General features: G+C 40.1%; 1 pseudogene; it reads left to right on the forward strand.

The window, feature by feature from the left end:
* The window catches only part of LOC116895938, a 109,934-nt pseudogene extending 100,987 nt beyond the window's left edge, over positions 1–8,947 (forward strand).
* The last annotated feature ends 10,041 nt before the right edge of the window (positions 8,948–18,988 follow it).

An 18,988-nucleotide genomic window follows, 5' to 3' on the forward strand; every position in this document is an offset into this window, starting at 1 on the left:
CTATAATCACCTAAGTAATTTCATTTAATTTAATATCTGCACCAATCCCACAAGGAAAAATTCTTATGCCACTATTGCAGCCTACATTACTGATATAAATTGAGGTCTTTGTGACTTAAAATCTATTCTATATAGTAAGAGACACAGATGCTACTTTTTGAAATTTCTTAGGGTTTCAAAAGTTGTTAACTCTATGAGGAAGATGGTAGACTTAGCTGAGATTCAGTGTAAGTCTATAAAGAATTTCAGTTTCTTCATAGTGTTTGGGTGAAAGCACCAGCTGCCTTTCTAGGGCCCCTTGTAGACTCCCTGAAGAGCTACGTGTTACTTACTGAACGCCAGCACCATCTGGTGGCCACGGACCATAACCCAAGGCTATTGCTCCCCACTGCTACCTAGTGCTCATTAATGCCATGACGTTTGCCTAATTTGCCTAATGAATAAGTTTTTCTGAAAATCCTTAAACAGAGCAAAGTAATAGGCATTCAGAGCAATTAGGTGAATGGCATGGAGTGACAGAGCAAGCTCACTGTTTGTCACAGCTGGGCTTGAAAGTCTCTGGGATATGAGGCTATGTTTGGAATGATCCTAAATGCTTCCTTTCTTCTTTCTTTGACAGGAGTATGCGTATGGTGAGCATGTATGTGGAAACCCAATATTGATGTTGGGTGTCTGAGGTAGGACCTCTCACTAGACCCGAGACTGGCCATTTCAGTGAGTTTAGATAGCCACTTTGTCCAAAAGATCCCTGTAATCTGCCACCTGAGGGATTACACCCTCAGGTCTCCCACCTAGCTTTTACATGGGTGACAAAGGTCTGAACTGAGGCAAGTGCTTTATCCACTGAGCCATCCCTAGCCCCTTGGCAGATGTTTGTCCAGGTGAGGCCCTACTGTATTCAAGATGTATCACAGAAGGCATTTCGTTTGCTCTGAACATACTGCTGAGGTTATTTATGCAATAGAGATTGTGGCACATGTGGGATTTGTGCACAGACTCAAGACTTCCCCCAACCAGCGATCTTCTCCTGAAGGCCTGGGGCTGGTCCTGAAGTACACAGAAATTTCCTACTCTCCAGAATGATATAGTTCTTCTTCATGAGATTAACTCTCTCTCTCTCTCTCTCTCTCTCTCCCTCCTCCCTCCCCTCCCCTCCCTCCCTCCCCCTCCCTCCCCTGTGTGTGTGTGTGTGTGTGTGTGTGTGTGTGTGTGTGCATGCTGTCATATGTATGATATGTTATTTGGTACATATGCATGTGTGAGAATGTATGAAAGCCAGAACAAGCTTCAGATACCATTCTCAGAAACAATGTTCTACCTTATTTTGAGGCAAGATTTCTCTTGGGAGCCTTGAACTCATCAAACAGTGGACAAGGCGCCAAACTGATTGCAAGCTACTACATGTGTGAAGCTGCTTTAAAAAGTGGATTCTGGGATTGAATTCTGATCCTCAAGTGCTTTAGTGACTGAGCCATCTCCTTGACCCCAGACTTTCATTTTAGATGGTCCTGTTGGCATTCAGAATACTTGTTATATTTTCTAGCCTACATTGAAGCTAACTGTGGGACAGTATTCAGCAAGGAGGTTTGGCACATGTAATTTTAGGAAGTCTTAGAAAGGAGGACCCTTCTTTGCTAACGGTATCTGAAATGACTACTGGAAGGCTGGCCAGGAGGCTCAGTGGGTAGAGGAGTTTATTTGTACACTGAGAACCTGAGTTTTACCTTCCACCCACCTCCCCATGACATGGCAGGAAACCAACTTTCTGACATTCAAAGCACAGGTGCACCTGCACCCTTACAGACTTACACAAATACATACTAAATAAATAAACAAAAATAAATAAATGACCCAGAGACTCTACCTGCTGCACATGTATCAGGTAATCTCTTCTTCTTGTGTGTGGTCTGAGTTGGTGTGCCGAGCAAGCGAATGTAGCATTAAAACACAGAGGAGTCACTTCCCAGGCCAGCTTCTCAAAGACTTTGGCTTGTCTCACTCACATTCTTGCTGGTTCTTTCTGCTTGCGTGTACGAAGTTACCAGGTAGTGAGTTGCTTTATGGAGACGCACATGCCACAAGGATCTGAGTACACCTTTGGCCAATGGTGAGTGAGGATTGGAGGCCAACTCATTGCAGCAAGCAGGATCTTGCTAGAAACTGGGTGTCTTGGAAGCAGATCCTTCCCAACATAAGAAGCTGGGCTGATACCTTGAATGCTAATATAGGACAAAGCCTGAGTCCGAGAACCCAGTTAAATTATGCCTGGATTTCCTACCCAAAGGAACTGTGGGATGATGTAAATGATCATCATAAGCCTCTAGGTTTGACAGGCTGCACATTGATCATAAACTTTTCCTAACTAGTTTGAAAACAGATATGATGGTTGGGGTAGGCATCTTGAGCTATGAAACTGATTTAACTAAGGCCCTGCATGGAATAATAGTAAACTAGAGAAGGGAACACTGCTATCATTTTGAATGTTTTTTTCTCAGCTGACTAATTTTTTAAATTTGTGTTTACAAAGTAATGTGTCCTTTTTGCAAGCAAAGCACCCTCATGCAGAATGGTAAGGCAAGTCTGGTTTACTGACGATGTCCATATTGTTGCCCACTTTCCCCCTGGGACATTCGTTGTTTAATTCCAAACTCTCTGTTATCTCTGCCCTTTGTGCTTTAGCAGAGAGCCATGCCCCATATCCCTTTCCAACCTCTTTCTGTCACCAAGTTCTGGCAGTGGTCCCAAGACACCAGGCTGAGGTTTTCCTTGTAGGGGTGTAGGTGGGGTAAAATGTGCTCATTCTGGAAATATCAGACTTTTGAAAATATTAGGTGGGGAAATTCTTGAAAGCTTTGAGCAATCTTAGTTTTAACTAAGTGGCCTGTGGCTGCTGCCTACTCTGCTCTGAGTGGAAGAGGGTTGATGGATGTGTCAACATCAATGGGAAAATGAAAAGCTCAAGGCAGCTTGATACTGAGAACACAAAAATAGAATATAGACAGATCTCCCTTCTATGACTGTGGGAAGCCATTACTGACTGGGTGCCTTATGCCCAGTATGTTAGCAATGCTTGGATATAAAATCTCATTCTTGTAAATTGCAGGAGAATTTGGCCTTTTAAGTTCTCATAGTTTATTTCTATTGTGGGTCCCTGGGTAAATATCAGTGACTACTTCTCATTCATGTGTGTTCCTGTCATCAAGTGTCTTATACTAAATAAGCACTCAATAAGCTGTTGGGTATAAGTTGGAGGTGATCTTTTTGTGCACTGTCTAAAGATTGTCATCATATTGTTCAAATAATGATTTCTATGCTGGCAGAGAGTTAAGTGCAGACCAGACTTTAGTATTATAACTTATATTTCTACATCATATTTCGTACACATTCCCTCTCTATGTCCTTATTGGTTTAATAAAAAGCTGATGGCCTATAGCAAAAGAAGAGAGAATAGGTGTGACCTTCAGCTGATATAGGAACTCTGGGAAAAAGTCAGGAGAGGAGAATTCACCAGCCAGTCACAGAGGAAGCAGGCTGGGACTGAAGGAGAGGTATCTAGGAAACCTCCTGGTAGAATTTAGATCAGAATAAATGGGCTAATTAGATTATCTGAGCTAGTTGGGAACAAGAGTAAGCCAAAACCTTAATCATGAAAAATAAATACCTTTGTGTCTTTACTCAGAGCTGGGTCAGGCCTAGAAAGCCATATGGTTGTAGGTACATTCTAAGGAAGATTCTTCATTATCGTAATCCTACTTCAGGACACTCTTAGGTCAGTGATATCCCCGTCTTCTCACTAATACAGACTGCCAATGTACAGTTGTTCATTGGCTTCATAAAATTATCTGGAATTTCTACCACGTACCAGACTATCCTAGATGCTGGTATTGTCACCGTCAGTGACAGTGAAATAAATCTCAGCTCGATTCTGTTTTGTTTCCTGGTCTCCTCTGCAGTGAAGGGGCGCTGGATGGTGGGTGTTGGCCAACAGACTAAGCAGGGTGGGCACATTGCATTTACAGCCCAAAGCTATTCACAGCTGGTGGGCTTTCTTCTCCTTCTCCTCTCCCATGGAGAATTCTGAGGCCATGTGTTCTGAGACCGGCACCAGATGGGATAATCTGAGTCGCTGAAACCTGGATGGAAGAGGGTAACTGTCCCCATCTTTCTTGTATGTGCTTCCCAGACAATTGCAAAGCCACCTGAACAAAGGTGGGCCATGTGGTTACTTTGGAGCAAGAATATGCCAGGCAGAGAGAACGAACGGCACGTGGATTGGCTTGGGAATGGCTACAACCAGTTTTCTTGTGTTGAGCCTACTTGGATGCTTGAATCAACTAGGAACCTGCGTATTCCATTTTAATTTATTGAAACAATTTTTTTAAAAAAAGAAACAGGTTTAGGTTTCCAGTGAGATGGAGAGGTGTGTTTAAAGATTGGCCATGTGTTTCCTGTCTCTGTCTTATATACCCAGCCTTTCTGGTGTCTGCATCCCTTGCAAGAGTGGCACATGTGTTACAATGGCTGGATCTGCATTAACATGTCAGTATCATCCAAGTAAATAGCATACAACAGGCCATACAATTGTGCCCTATGGATTTGGCAAATGCATAGTGACACATAGTTGCCATCTTAGTAGCATATGGAATAATTTTTGGCCCCTTCTCTGGCTGCCTTGATATTCAGGCATCCCTGCCTTTCAGGAGTGAAGTGCTCACGCCGGGTAGGAGACAGCGGGGTGAACTGCACCTCACTCTCCATCTTTCCTGTGTTTTCCTGGGATTGGCATTAGGGTGGTAGGCCCTGCTGATTCCCCACAGCCTGGCGCAGAGCTCTACTCATCACAGATTTCTACTTAGTCACTGTCTGCTTAAAACTTCTGTCCTGAGGAGACAAGTTAGCTAAATGCAGACATTCTTCTCTATCTTGCTGATCTAGGCTGACTCTGTTAAAGAATATGTTGTAACTCAAAACACACTCTGAATTCTAAACAGCTCTTTCTGGTACTGTTTCCAAAGGCCAGAAAAAGCATGATAATATTATGTATGGAAAAATTTCAATATATAAGTGGACACTAATTCACCTTTGTTTTTAAATGACAAATTGTTCTAAACGTTTCTATGTTTAGAAATGTATAAATGAGTTTCCTATAATAAACTTGGATGTTGTTCAGATCTCTCAAAGTGGGAAAAGCTTTTCACAAGTATGTTGAATTGGCTTATGATATCGTTCACATATGTACATATGCACATATAAACAAACAGAAAACTAAGGAACGGACTCAGTTTTAGAATTTATACATCTGTGAAACTAAAACAAATTTGTTAATTAAATATAATAAAACTACCAAATAAAGAGAAATTCAAGTCTGCCATATTGATTTACTACAGGAAATGACACCCATCTGAAACTAAGTCACCCTCAAAACAAAACTGTGTTGATCACAGTAGAACAGGGCAACAGCATGACCTATTTCATCCCGTGCTATTCGATAGTTCATCCTCCCACCCACCTTTGTTAACTGGGCACACCAAGGCACAATTTGACTAGTCTCAGGCCAACCTGGTTTACACAGTGAGTTCCAGGACAGCTAGGGTTACACAGAGAGAACTTGTCTCAAACAAAACACAACACAGCAAAACAAACAATCTGACTGTGTTTTGATATGGCAGCCCACTTTTGTAATCCTAGCACAGGAGAGGTAGAGACAGATCTCTGGGCCCAGTGACCTCTCAGCACAGCCTATATAGCAGTCTCTAGGGTAGTAAGAGACCCTGTCTCGAAAACAAGGTGGGAGACCATTAAGATAGCTCAGGAGGTCAAGCACTTCTCTGCAAGTATGACAACTGAACTCCATTCCCAAGTAAAGAGGGAAGGAGAGGAATTCACAAAAGTGGGCTGCCCACTCTTTCTCTAACTATTCCTAGGCAGAGAAATTAGACAACAAAAGGAGGTCAAGGGGATACATATGGAAAAGGAAAAAGTCAAAATATCACTATTTGCAGATAATATAATAGTGATCCCAAAAATTCCACCAGAAAACTACTAAGCCTGATAAACAACTTCAGTGAAGTGGTTGATATAAAATTACCTCACAGATCCTCTACTAAAGGATAAATAGCTGAGAAAGAAATTAGGGAAACACACCTTCGCTGGCTAGTCCTGGGCTTACATAAAATACCTTGTGTGACTAACTAAGCAAAATGAAAAGATCTGTATGAAGAACTTCAAGTTCAGAAGAAGAAAGAAATTGAAGAAGATCTTAGAAGATGGAAAGATCTCCTATTGGCAGGATTAATATAGTTAAAAAGGCCATTTTGCTGAAAGTAATCTCCAGATTCAATGAATCCCCATCAAAATTACAAATCAATTCTTCACAGAGTTAGAGCAATTTGCAAATTCATTTGGAATAACAAAAAACCCAGGATAGCAAAAGCTATCCTCAACAATAAAAGGACTTCTGGGGGAATCACCATCCCTAACCTCCACCTCTATTACAGAGCAAGAGTGATTAAAAAATTGTATGGTATTGGTACAGAGACAAGCAGGTAGATCAATGAAATAGAATTGAAGATCCAGAAATGAACCCACACATCTATAGTCACTTGATCTTTGATAAAGAAGCTAAAATCATCCAATGGAAAAAAGACAGAATTTTCAACAAATGGTGCTGGTTTACCTGGTGATCCACATGTAGAAAAATGCAAATCAATCCAATCTTATTGACTTGTACAAAGCTCAAGTCCATGTGGATCAAAGACCGCCAGATAAAACTAGATACACTCAAACTAATAGAAGAGAAAGTGAGGAAGAACCTCGAACACATATAATGGCACTTCTACCAGGGAGTAAGGACCATCCTGACATGTTTACCTGACATATGAAAATCTGTTGTCTGAACCTGTTTGTGGTAGAAAAGTAGTTGAAATGTTTCTTAATGGCTGGAGTAGCACTGCCTGAGTATATGAGTGTGTGTTGGAATTTGCATGTTCTCTACCAGAAATACCTTCTCATCTGAATATTTTCTCAGAAGTTAATGTTTATAATTATCGAACACTTATCTTGTGTTATGGAACGCCAAAGGAAATTCAATTAGTATCCAGTGGAATTCCATTCATCAGAAATTTCACATTTCTTTGGGAACAGTTGGCCAAAACTTAGGTTGCCGTAACTGTCACAATACCATTCTCCATTAACTTCAAGAAATGCTCAACAAACACCAAATGTTGTTCAGTTGTTACAGGCTTTGTTTGATACTCAAACACCATTAAATGCCATCAACAAACTCCCTACTGTTCCAATGCTGGGCTTGACTCAGAGAACTAACACCACCTACCAGTGTTTCTCCATATTACCACAATCATCCACCCACACCAGACTGGCCTTCAGGAACATGTACTGCATTGACATATACTGCTGTAGTCGAGGCATCGTGGCAATACAGGACAGTGCCTACAGTCTTTTTGATAACAGCCAGTTAGTTGAAGGCCTCTAACCTGCACCAGGATTAAAGACTTTCCTGAACATGCTTGTTGAAAGCAATCATGGTGCTCGGAGAAGATCTGTAAATGAGGATGATAACCCTCCTTCTCCTGTAGGAGGTGATATGATGGACTCTTTAATATCACAGCTCCAGCCACCTCAGCAACAGTCATTTCCAAAGCAGCCAGGGACATCAGGTGCTTACCCTCTTACTTCGCCTCCTACATCCTATCATAGCACAGTTAATCAGTTCCCCTCTATGATATGCACACAGTATCCAGGAAATCTGCATGCTGCCAGCTCCCTCAGTGGGGCTTTGAGAGCCCGATCACCAGTGTCATTTGTTCCAACTCCTCTCCCGTCCTCGCATGGAATCTCAATAGGACCAGGGGCCAGTTTTGGTAGTCCACATGGAACTGTTAACCCTAGTTCTCCATACACTATGGTGTCACCAAGTGGACAAGCAGGAAACTGGCCTGGGTCTCCTCAAGTGTTGGGACCCTCACCAGCAACTGCTATTGCCTGGAATGTCACCAGCTAACCCATCTCTACATTCTCCTGGTCCAAATGTTTCTCATTCCCCTCGAGCTGTCACAAGTTCCCAGACATGCCTCCGCCTCGAAAACTACCTCAGCGCTCCTGGGCAGCATCCATACCCACCATTTTCACTCACAGTTCCTTGAACATTCTACTTCTACCCTCTCCAATGCCAGGCCTTGTGCCTTTGTTTCCCACTTGAGAGATTCCCTGGATCTGTCATCATGAGACCACACCTTCAAAGAATTATCCAACAGGAAACGTTGCAGCTGATCATTTCCAATGATCATGTTCGAGACAGATGCCCAGAAATGCAGAGTAGCCCTTAGTCCCAAAACCAACCAGACCCTTCAGCTAAAAGTGACACCTGAAAATGCAGGACAATGGAAACATGATGAGCTTCAAGGTTTGGAGAAATTCTTCGAAACAAGAGTTGCAGGAGCACCATTTAAAGCCAACACACTTATAGCCTTCACCAAGCTGTTGGGAGCACCGACACACGTTCTCCGTGACTGTGTGCATATAATGAAGTTGGAGCTGTTCCCAGACCAAGCAACACAGCTGGAATGGAATATTCAGTTTTGCCTCACCATCCCTCCCAGTTCACCACCAATTGCACCTCCTGGGACACCAGCTGTGGTCCTGAAATCCAAAATGCTAGTTTTTCTTCAACTAACTCAGAAAACATCAATCCCTCCCCCCAAGAACCTGTTAGTATAACAGTTCCAGTTATTTATGATATGGCTTAAGGTACCACTCAGCAGGCAGACTTCCTAGACAGCAGAACTCTTCTGTTGCCAGGCCAGTGATGGACAGCAACATTCTGAAGAGGTTTGCAGAGAGGAACCCTCCAGGACAAGGTGAACGCATAGTTGCAGCTGTTCGTGATTTAATGGCTACTCTTACACTGCCCCCTGGTGGGCATCCATAGATACTATTGTTTTTAAATGAGGAAGGCTGACAAATGAAACAAAACAACACATACACACACAAAAAGGCTGAATTCAGCCATCAGTTTTAAAATGGAAAATGACTATATTTTTTAACCTTAAGGGCTAAATATTCTAAACTGGCAACATTTTCAGGGTGCATTCGTCAAAAAGACCATCAATTTTTTCTGTATAGTGATCTTGTATAGTGTGTTTAAATGTGACACATCTCAAACTAGGTAACAGATCAGTGTCCATGTGGCAGTAATAGATTTAATAGTCTGTTTTATCCTATAAAGTAATGAAAATGCCAAACATTTTTATTTAATTGTTTCTTATGTTTTGGGTGAAATGATCCTTTTTGATTTTTGTTTTATTTTTTTTTTAAGGTAGGTCTGTCAGTTTTAAATACTATAAAACTGTGACAAACTTTATATTGAAGCTGTATTTTAATATGACCTCTTTGAATCCTTACTCAGAAATGGTTTTGGGAGCTGTTAAACATATTCCAGAAAAACAATATTTAATAAAACTAGGATATAAAAGAGAGACTCACTTGTGTGTGTATAAGCTCTCTAGAGTTATTAGGGCTTCCTTTAATCTTTAACCTAGTAGGGGCAGTCAGTTGTTTAATTATATATGTCTGAATTTGACCAAAAACATTTTGTTTTAAGGTTAGTTTCTTCAGACGTTCCTAACATGACTGGTGATAACACTTAGCATCTCAATGTTTCTCAATCTAGGATTTGGATTAAATGGAAGAGCTTTGTCTTTGAAAAGAGACAGTGATTTATAATGATCAAGGACCCCAAATGATGCAATTCTCCTGTGTGAGAAAATGGGAACTGTTTTATTAGTGAAATGTCATCGTTAAGGTATACTTCTGCACACAGCATTAACTAGGAAGCAAAGAACGTGAGTGCTCAAGTTTGCAGGAACTTTTGGTGACATTTCTTCATCTTATCTAACTTTTTACCCTCCCTAAGTGGTGTTGTTCTAAACAATCTCATTTTAATCTGTTGCCAGGAAACAATAGGATGTTTTGCCTGACACAACCTAGCCCAGTCATTTGAAAAGTCCACAGTGCAGGGCTTGTCCAGTGTCCAGTGGGGTTTCTGACACTGGCACGTGTCAGTAGGAGTTCTTTTTAGGGTACCGTACTGTCTCTTGCAGCCAGTCAGAGACTTTTTAGACTTTGATGAATATGGTCTAACCAAAATGTCTTGATGTTATTTGGAGCAGATTTTTTTTTGTTTTGTGTGTTTTTTTAAATGACAATATCATACTGAGTTATCTAGACAATGTATTATGATCCTTGATGAAATGTTAGATGTTTGTCTGATTATATTTTAAGATGATTGAGCTTCTACAACGATAACCATGGGATTCTAGTTATTTTTTTAAGTATCATACTGCAACTGTATCATGTGTGTTCTCAACTTCTCTTGAGTCTCCCTTTGCAGTCAGAGTTGAGGCCTTCTTTGTCTTCTTTGTCTCTTTTCGGCCCTCATTTGCTGCTTTTCACCCAACTCTACCACTGTTCAGAGTAAGTGACTAAACTTTTATTCTTCCCTTAGCTTAACCTTTTTCTCCTTCTGTTTTCAGTTCTCTTTGAAGTACTAATCACATGGGTTTGGCGATCTAAGCTGTCTTTTTAAAGAGATTTATTTATTTACTTTATGTATATGAGTGCACTGTTGCTCTCTTAACACACACCACAAAGGGGCATCGAATCCCACTACAGATGGCTGTGAACCACCATGTGGTTGCTGGGAATTGAACTCAGGACCTCTGGAAGAGCAGTCGCTGATCTTAACCGCTGAGCCATCTCTCCAGCCCGATCTAAGATGTCTTGATCAGGAGTTAATCCTTTTCTATTTGGAGTGGAATCCTATCTACATGTAAATACAAGAAATGTATTTTTATCTGCAGGATGATAATGTTTCAAATAATTTTATTAATAGAAATAACTTTTTAGGTATTTTCTCTTTTAAGTGTGGTTAAATGCATTTTTATACATGATGAATTCAATGGCTACCTTTTTCCTAATTAAAACTCACCTTTGAATGCATCATGTAAATCAAATAAGATAGGATTCAATGAACAGAATTTGATTTTGTTGCTTATTAAGGCTAAACCAATGAATTTGAATTTTGATATCATGCTTGGTACTTGGAATTGGTATATACTTTATTAAAGCTTGGAAATACTTAGCATTTGAATCATAACCTTCATCATGAACCATGTCTTCTGCCTCTTTTGTTAACCAGATTCAATCAAAGAAACTGGATGCCATAGTGATTTTTCTCTAGTAAGTGTTTTGGAACTTGATTTTCAGGTGTTTTCAATGTGATTTTAGTATTTACAGTAATAAATAAAATTTATACAAATTTAAAAATATACAAGACAACACAGATAAACAAGTAGAATCCCTTAAAGAGAAAACACAAAAATTCATTAAGGAATAACCAGAAAATACAACCAAACAGATGAAGGAATTGAACAAAACTATCCATAATCTAAAAATGTAAAGAGAAACAAAGACATCGCAAAGGGAGACAATCCTGGAGATTGAAAACCTAGGAAAGAGATCAGGAGTCACAGATACAAACATTACCAACAGAATACAAGAGATAGAAGAGAGAATCTCAGGGGCAGAAGATACCACAGAAAACATTGACACAACCATCAAAGAAAATGCATAAAGCAAAAAGCTCCTAACCCAAAATATCCAGGAAATCAAGGAAAATTTGGTTCCTTTCAGAAATACTTGATCTATCCCTGTGATTTTCATAAATAAGCCAGGTAAATGGAAAAAAATCATAAAATCTCTGGAGCTTATGTAGTTTGTGTCATGTTATACAAAAGCTGAGAGAACATTTTTAGATTAAAAACAAATCTCCTAGATTCAGGTGGGAAGCTCTTGGACCTGCAGTGGTGTCTAAGAGTTCTCAACCATCACTGCAGTAACTGTGGCCTCTGGAACAGCTGAGGGCTCAGATCCTTAACTGTGACTCGGAAGTAGAGATTATACTAGGAAGGGCTCAAGACTCTGAATCTTAAAAGCAGAACTCAGGGCAGGGGTCCTCTGAGCCTGTGTGAATCTGTGGAAGTAGAACTCAGTCATAAAGTGGATTACTGTGGTGCAGTATACTGCAAGGCAGATGACAGCCTGTAATGTGACAATCACAGGTGACAACGTTGGCATGTTTAATTTATAGCATAGGTGTTATACCAAATATCTTCCAATTCTCTGTTAATCAGATTGTCTATGTAGTATGCAAGTCATTAAGCCAAAGAGCTAGAAGTATGGCTCCCCTTTTCTTGCATAGTTGGAGAGAAAAGACAACCTCATTTGGTACGTTAATTGGTGAATCAATAAAAAAAGCACCAAGATGGTGTTAAGAAAAACAGGCCTTAAGCATAGGGTATCATCCAACCTGCCTATAATCCTAGCTTTTGAGAGCCTACGGTTGTAGGGTAATGAGTTCAAGTCCAGCCTAGGCTCCTCTTGAGTTAGAAGCCAGTCTGGGCTTGATACTGGAGGAGATCAGAGAGGAAGCAAGCACAAGAGAAAAGAGCAAGTGACCAAGAAAGAAACAGTGAAAGTGCAGTCTACAAGATTTAGAAGATGATTCAGGAAGGAAGTTAATGCCCAAGTCACAGTTGGGCAGTGCTCACAAGGAAGAAACTTAGGTAAGGAAAGGATTGGAAAGAGGGAGAATGGAAGCCATTTTCATCATATGGACCGGCCTTGAACTCATAGCAATCCTTCTGCCTCTGATGCATGTACTTCACCATGTCCAAAGATAGAAGCTACTCCTGAAGGACTGAGTGTAAACAAAACGAGTGGAATTATACAAAGGAGAAAGCAGGGAGCATCTATGTGTCTGAAAGTACAGGCTCAGAATCTGGAGTTTTATTCTACAACTGTTGGTGGGCTACTAAAAATAAGATCATTCACTAGAGAAAGATAATAGAAAATGAATATAAATGAACTAGGTTGTGGTCTTTTTCCTCATAAGATCACAAACAAAGAAGCAGAGGAAAAATATTTGGATTAAGATGGACAGACTTGCTGGGCATGCTGGTGGCACACATCTTTAGTCCCAGCACTCAGGAGGCAGAGCGGTATGGATCTCTGTGAGTTCATGTCAGTCTGGTGTACAAAGTGAGTTTTAGCACTGCTAGATTACATGGAGAAAACTTATCTCAAAACAAACAAGCAAACAAACAAACAAAACAGATGGGCAGAAGCAAGGCTAATTTAACATTGTTTCCTTACCAGTATTTGATGGTATTTAATACAATAAGGTAAATTTTAAAAACTTAGTTTTTACTGTGGTAAATTAACTAGTATATATATATATGTAAAATACAAATAAATATATCTATTTTTGAAAAAAAGGTTTGTAATTTCTAGATGACCAGGATGTCTGATGTGAGATTGTCCTTTGTAATGCGATAGGGATGCTATAATTGTGAAATATTAACAATATGGTTATCTAAACAAGACCTAAATGATGACAGTGAGGGTAGGAGAAAGTCCACAAGGCTCCACACAGCAACAGATAAAGGATTATAGAGGATTAGTATTCTCCAGGCATGAGCACTCATGCATGGAATTCTTTTTTTTTTTTTTTTTTTATTAACTTGAGTATTTCTTATGTACATTTGAAAGTGTTATTCCCTTTCCGGTTTCCAGGCAAACATCCCCTTCCCTCCCCCTTCCTTATGGGTGTTCCTCCCACCCTCCCCCATTGCCGCCCTCCCCCGACAGTCTAGTTCACTGGGGGTTCAGTCTTAGCAGGACCCAGGGCTTCCCCTTCCACTGGTGCTCTTACTAGGATATTCATTGCTACCTATGAGGTCAGAGTCCAGGGTCAGTCCATGTATAGTCTTTAGGTAGTGGCTTAGTCCCTGGAAGATCTGGTTGCTTGGCATTGTTGTACATATGGGGTCTCAAGCCCCTTCAAGCTCTTCCAGTTCATTCTCTAATTCCTTCAACGGATATCCTATTCTCAGTTCAGGGGTTTGCTGCAGACATTCGCCTCTGTATTTGCTGTATTCTGGCTGTGTCTCTCAGGAGCGATCTACATCCGGCTCCTGTCGGTCTGCACTTCTTTGCTTCATCCATCTTGTCTAATTGGGTGGCTCTATATGTATGGGCCACATGTGGGGCAGGCTCTGAATGGGTGTTCCTTCAGTCTCTGTTTTAATCTTTGCCTCTCTCTTCCCTGCCAAGGGTATTCTTGTTCCCCTTTGAAAGAAGGAGTGAAGCATTCACATTTTGATCATCCGTCTTGAGTTTCATTTGTTCTAGGCATCTAGGGTAATTCAAGCATTTGGGCTAATAGCCACTTATCAGTGAGTGCATACCATGTATGTCTTTCTGTGATTGGGTTAGCTCACTCAGGATGATATTTTCCAGTTCCAACCATTTGCCTATAATTTCATAAACTCGTTGTTTTTGATAGCTGAGTAATATTCCATTGTGTAGATGTACCACATTTTCTGTATCCATTCCTCTGTTGAAGGGCATCTGGGTTCTTTCCAGCTTCTGGCTATTATAAATAAGGCTGCGATGAACATAGTGGAGCACGTGTCTTTTTTATATGTTGGGGCATCTTTTGGGTATATGCCCAAGAGAGGTATAGCTGGATCCTCAGGCAGTTCAATGTCCAATTTTCTGAGAAACCTCCAGACTGATTTCCAGAATGGTTGTACCAGTCTGCAACCCCACCAACAATGGAGGAGTGTTCCTCTTTCTCCACATCCTCGCCAGCATTTGCTGTCACCTGAGTTTTTGATCTTAGCCATTCTCACTGGTGTGAGGTGAAATCTCAGGGTTGTTTTGATTTGCATTTCCCTGATGACTAAAGATGTTGAACATTTCTTTAGGTGTTTCTCAGCCATTCGGCATTCCTCAGCTGTGAATTCTTTGTTTAGCTCTGAACCCCATTTTTTAATAGGGTTATTTGTCTCCCTGCGGTCTAACTTTTTGAGTTCTTTGTATATTTTGGATATAAGGCCTCTATCTGTTGTAGGATTGGTAAAGATCTTTTCCCAATCTGTTGGTTGCCGTTTTGTCCTGACCACAGTGTCCTTTGCCTTACAGAAGCTTTGTAGTTTTATGAGATCCCATTTGTCGATTCTTGATCTTAGAGCATAAGCCATTGGTGTTTTGTTCAGGAAATTTTTTCCAGTGCCCATGTGTTCCAGATGCTTCCCTAGTTTTTACTTCTATTAGTTTGAGTGTGTCTGGTTTGATGTGGAGGTCCTTGATCCACTTGGACTTAAGCTTTGTACAGGGTGATAAGCATGGATCGATCTGCATTCTTCTACATGTTGACCTCCAGTTGAACCAGCACCATTTGCTGAAAATGCTATCTTTTTTTTTCCATTGGATGGTTTGGGCTCCTTTGTCAAAAAAAATCAAGTGACCATAGGTGTGTGGGTTCATTTCTGGGTCTTCAATTCTATTCCATTGGTCTATCTGTCTGTCTCTGTACCAATACCATGCAGTTTTTATCACTATTGCTCTGTAATACTGCTTGAGTTCAGGGATAGCGATTCCCCCAGAAGTCCTTTTATTGTTGAGCATAGTTTTAGCTATCCTGGGTTTTTTGTTATTCCAGATGAATTTGCAAATTGTTCTGTCTAACTCTTTGAACAATTGGATTGGTATTTTGATGGGGATTGCATTGAATCTGTAGATTGCTTTTTGGTAAAATGGCCATTTTACTATATTAATCCTGCCAATCCATGAGCATGGGAGATCTTTCCATCTTCTGAGGTCTTCTTCAATTTCTTTCTTCAGAGTCTTGAAGTTCTTGTTGTACAAATCTTTTACTTGCTTGGTTAAAGTCACACGAGGGTACTTTATATTATTTGGGTCTATTATGAAGGGTGTCGTTTCCCTAATTTCTTTCTCGGCTTGTTTCTCTTTGGTGTAGAGGAAGGCTACTGATTTATTTGAGTTAATTTTATACCCAGCCACTTTGCTGAAGTTGTTTATCAGCTTTAGTAGTTCTCTGGTGGAACTTTTGGGATCACTTAAATATACTATCATATCATCTGCAAATAGTGATATTTTGACTTCTTCTTTTCCGATCTGTATCCCCTTGACCTCCTTTGTTGTCTGATTGCTCTGGCTAGAACTTCAAGAACTATATTGAATAAGTAGGGAGAGAGTGGGCAGCCTTGTCTAGTCCCTGATTTTAGTGGGATTGCTTCAAGTTTCTCTCCATTTAGTTTAATGTTAGCCACTGGTTTGCTGTATATGGCTTTTACTATGTTTAGGTATGGGCCTTGGATTCCTATTCTTTCCAGGACTTTTATCATGAAGGGGTGTTGAATTTTGTCAAATGCTTTCTCAGCATCTAATGAAATGATCATGTGGTTTTGTTCTTTCAGTTTGTTTATATAATGGATCACGTTGATGGTTTTCCGTATATTAAACCATCCCTGCATGCCTGGGATGAAGCCTACTTGATCATGGTGGATGATTGTTTTGATGTGCTCTTGGATTGGTTTGCCAGAATTTTGTTGAGTATTTTTTCGTCGATGTTCATAAAGGGAAATTGGTCTGAAGTTCTCTTTCTTTGTTGGGTCTTTTGTGTGGTTTAGGTATAAAGTAAATATGGCTTCATAGAAGGAGTTGGTAGTGCTCCATCTGTTTCAATTTTGTGGAATAGTTTGGATAATATTGGTATGAGGTCTTCTATGAAGGTCTGATAGAATTCTGCACTAAACCCATCTGGACCTAGGCTCTTTTTGGTTGGGAGACCTTTAATGACTGCTTCTATTTCCTTAGGAGTTATGGGGTTGTTTAACTGGTTTATCTGTTCCTGATTTAACCCGATTACCTGGTATCTGTCTAGGAAATTGTCCATTTCCTGCAGATTTTCAAGTTTTATTGAATATAGGCTTTTATAGTAAGATCTGATGATTTTTGAATTTCCTCTGAATCTGTAGTTATGTCTCCCTTTTCATTTCTGATTTTGTTAATTTGGACACACTCTCTGTGTCCTCTCGTTAGTCTGGCTAAGGGTTTATCTATCTTGTTGATTTTCTCAAAGAACCAACTTTTGGTTCTGTTGATTCTTTCTATGGTTCTTTTTGTTTCTACTTGGTTGATTTCAGCTCTGAGTTTGATTATTTCCTGCCTTCTACTCCTCCTGGGTGTATTTGCTTCTTTTTTGTTCTAGAGCTTTTAGGTGTGCTGTCAAGCTGCTGACATATGCTCTTTCCTGTTTCTTTCTGCAGGCACTCAGCGCTATGAGTTTTCCTCTTAGCACAGCTTTCATTGTGTCCCATAAGTTTGGGTATGTTGTACCTTCATTTTCATTAAATTCTAAAAAGTTTTTAATTTCTTTCTTTATTTCTTCCTTTACCAGGTTATCATTGAGTAGAGCATTGTTCAATTTCCACGTATATGTGGGCATTCTTCCCTTATTGTTATTGAAGACCAGCTTTAGGCCATGGTGGTCCGATAGCACGCATGGGATTATTTCTATCTTTCTGTACCTGTTGAGGCCCGTTTTTTGACCAATTATATGGTCAATTTTGGAGAAAGTACCATGAGGAGCTGAGAAGAAGGTATATCCTTTTGCATTAGGGTAGAACGTTCTATAAATATCCCTTAAGTCCATTTGGCTCATGACTTCTCTTAGTCTGTCTACGTCTCTGTTTAATTTCTGTTTCCATGATCTGTCCATTGATGAGAGTGGGGTGTTGAAGTCTCCTACTATTATTGTGTGAGGTGCAATATGTGTTTTGAGCTTTAGTAAGGTTTCTTTTACGTATGTAGGTGCCCTTGTATTTGGGGCATAGATATTTAGGATTGAGAGTTCATCTTGGTGGATTTTTCCTTTGATAAATATAAAGTGTCCTTCCTTATCTTTTTTGATGACTTTTAGTTGAAAATTGACTTTATTTGATATTAGAATGGCTACTCCAGCTTGCTTCTTCCGACCATTTGCCTGGAAAGTTGTTTTCCAGCCTTTCACTCTGAGGTAGTGTCTGTCTTTGTCTCTGAGGTGTGTTTCCTGTAGGCAGCAGAATGCAGGGTCCTCGTTGCGTATCCAGTTTGTTAATCTATGTCTTTTTATTGGGGAGTTGAGGCCATTGATGTTGAGAGATATTAAGGAATAGTGATTATTGCTTCCTGTTATATTCATACTTGGATGTGTTATGTTTGTGTGCTTTTCTTCTCCTTGTTTTGTTGCCAAGACGATTAGTTTCTTGCCTCTTCTTGGGTATAGCTTGCCTCCTTATGTTGGGCTTTATCATTTATTATCCTTTGTAGCGCTGGATTTGTGAAAGATATTGTGTAAATTTGGTTTTGTCATGGAATATCTTGGTTTCTCCATCTATGTTAATTGAGAGTTTTGCAGGATACAGTAGCCTGGGCTGGCATTTGTGTTCTCTTAGGGTCTGTATGACATCAGTCCAGGATCTTCTGGCCTTCTAGTTTCTGGCGAAAAGTCGGGTGTGATTCTGATAATCACACCATGCTGGTAATCCACTTTATAGATGAAGACACTGGTACGCAGCTGTACTGAATGCCTTCTCTAGGCCACTCAGCTGATGGGAGTATTAGAGTATCTCACACCTTACTTGCTTTCTTTATTGCTTTATTTCTTTATCAAACGTTTCTGTGACTATGAGAGTATTTAATGGTAACTTTTTAAAAACTTAGTCATTTTTCAACACAAAATTCCGTGTCATGTTTTGACATGTCAGTTAGGTCTTAAGTCTAAACTTAAGAAAGGAGGATCTGGCGTGAGATGTGTTTTGTCATCCTAAGAAAGGTATAAAAGCCCCTCAAATTTCTAGAACAAACTGAAGCTGTCAGAGTCAGGCTGTTCTGGCCTTGTGCGTCACTGAACATGTGGACAGGGATTACTGAGTTGAATTGTGATCCAGCTAGCAGTAAGTTTGTCCTTTGACAGTGGTTCTTGGTCATTGAAAATATTTCACAGTTAAAGAGGAAGAACCTTATGCTCTGTTGGTCACGAAAGTAATCTAGATTTTGAATT

This window comes from Rattus rattus, chromosome 3 (assembly GCF_011064425.1).
Source record: "Rattus rattus isolate New Zealand chromosome 3, Rrattus_CSIRO_v1, whole genome shotgun sequence".
NCBI classification, from domain to species: domain Eukaryota; kingdom Metazoa; phylum Chordata; class Mammalia; order Rodentia; family Muridae; genus Rattus; species Rattus rattus.